The sequence below is a fragment of the Daucus carota genome, chromosome 7, assembly GCF_001625215.2.
Source record: "Daucus carota subsp. sativus chromosome 7, DH1 v3.0, whole genome shotgun sequence".
Taxonomy (NCBI): domain Eukaryota; kingdom Viridiplantae; phylum Streptophyta; class Magnoliopsida; order Apiales; family Apiaceae; genus Daucus; species Daucus carota.
The window spans coordinates 18340789-18343178 of NC_030387.2; the positions used below are offsets into that span (position 1 = coordinate 18340789).

General features: G+C 42.3%; 1 non-coding gene across 1 annotated transcript; it reads right to left on the reverse strand.

Annotated features, from left to right (window-relative positions):
• Positions 1 to 348: 348 nt before the first annotated feature.
• On the reverse strand, positions 349 to 455 carry LOC135148107 (small nucleolar RNA R71). Its single transcript, XR_010286002.1, has one exon. It is a non-coding gene; the product is annotated as a small nucleolar RNA R71 (small nucleolar RNA).
• Positions 456 to 2390: the final 1935 nt, after the last annotated feature.

A 2390-nucleotide genomic window follows, 5' to 3' on the forward strand; every position in this document is an offset into this window, starting at 1 on the left:
TCTATGCCAAAGATCGATGATATCCAATCAAGCATTGTCAGGCCTGCAATCGCAGCCAAAGCCTTTGAAATCAAACCAGGAACTATTCAAATGGTCCAGAACTCGGTACAGTATGGGGGTTCTCCTACTGAAGATCCCAATATGCATATACGGAATTTTATAGAGATCTGTGACACTTTCAAATTTAATGACGTCTCTGATGAAGCTGTGAAGCTAAGGCTTTTCCCATTTTCACTGAGAGATAAGGCTAAGGGATGGTTACATTCTTTACCATCTGGTTCGATTACTACATGGGAAGATCTAGCTCAGAAATTTCTCACTAAATTCTTCCCCATGGCAAAGACTGCTGCATTACGAAATGCTCTATCTCAGTTCTCTCAACAATCAGGAGAAACATTCTGTGAAGCCTGGGAGCGATATAAGGAGATGCTAAGGAAGTGTCCCCATCATGGCATGCCGGATTGGATGCAAATAAACAGTTTCTATAATGGTCTTGGACCTCAATCCAGACCTATGCTTGATGCTGCTTCTGGAGGTGCGCTATGGGCTAAGAGTTATGAAGAAGCTTATGATCTTATTGAAATGATGGCTGCTAATGAATATCAGAACCCTACTCAAAGACTTACTCAAGGGAAGGTAGCCGGAATTCTTGATCTTGACACATCTACAGCTATAGCACCTCAACTTAAAGCTCTCACGATGAAAGTCGATTCTCTGGCTCACCAAGGAATTCAACAGCCAATCTCTATTTGCTAATTATGTGCTGGTACTCATGCTACTGATCAGTGTGCCATTTCTAGTGAATCAGCACAATTTGTGAGCAACTTTCAGAGAGGTCAACAGCCTGCTCCAGCAACTTACCATCCTAACAACCGAAATCATCCGAATTTCAGCTGGAGTAATAATCAGGGTTATAATCAGCCTCAACAAGGATTTCAACAGGGACCTAAACAGTATAGTCAAGCTGGAAATTCACAACAGTATGCACCTAAACAGCCATATCACCCCCCGGGATTTCAGAATCATGGGCAATCAGCTAACGAAAGGTCTGACATGGAAGAGCTAAGGCTCATGTACAAGAGTCAGGCAGTAACTTTAAAAGCCTTGGAGACACAGGTCGGTCAGTTAGCTAATGCTTTACTAAGCAGACCACAGGGGAATCTCCCTAGTGATACATAGGTACCAGGTAAGAGGGACCCCAAAGAGCAAGTCCAATCCATTACGCTGAGATCTGGAAAAACTACAACAGGGCCTACCTCAACATTAGTACAAGATCAGGGTGATGAACAGCAAGAAATTCCAGCAGAACTTCCTTCGAATACAATTGGCATAAACCCTACTGTTGAAAAAGATAAGGCTATCCCTGCAGCTGCTCCGATGTCAAAACCATTATATCCACCACCTCCATTTCCTAGGAGGTTAAAAAAACAGCAGCTGGATAAGCAATTTGGTAAATTCCTTGAAGTGTTCAAAAAGCTTCACATCAACATCCCGTTTGCTGAAGCACTCGAGCAAATGCCTAGCTATGCCAAGTTTATGAAGGGTATTCTTTCAAAAAAGCTAAAGCTCGAGGAGTTAGAGACAGTGGCTTTAACGGAGGAATGTAGTGCTGTGCTTCAACAGAAATTACCACCTAAGCTTAAAGATCCGGGAAGCTTCACTATCCCTTGCACTATTGGAAAGTTCTCTTTTGATAAGTGCCTGTGCGATTTGGGAGCTAGCATCAATTTGATGCCTCTATCTATCTTCACACAACTTGGCCTGCCAGAGCTCAAGCCGACAAACATGTCTTTACAGCTGGCTGATCGTTCGATCACATATCCGAGGGGTATAATTGAAGATGTGCTAGTCAAGGTTGATTAATTAATATTTCCAGCCGACTTCGTGATTCTTGACTTTGAAGAAGACAAAAGGATTCCTATCATCTTGGGTAGACCCTTTTTAGCCACTGGGCAAACATTGATCGATGTCCAAAAAGGGGAACTTACAATGAGAATACAAGATCAGACGGTCACGTTCAATGTATTCAATGCAATGAAATTACCAACTGATGAGGAATCTTGTTTCAGTATGGATGTGCTTGATACTACGGCAGAAGCTAATAGCCAGCGGGTTTTACAGAATGATGCTTTGGAAGCAATCCTTACCAATGATGAGGAATTGGACAGTGAAGAAGAATTGGAAGAAATCCATCATCTTAACTCATCACCTTGGAGAAGGAATTTTGAACCACCTGTCGAATCTCTGGGCTTGGAGGAACAAAAGGAAGATCACAAACCTTTACAACCATCAGTAATCGAAGCAGCTAAACTTGAACTTAAACCGCTACCGGATCACTTGAGGTATGCTTTTCTTGGTGAAGGTTCTACACTTCCTGTTATTATTTCATC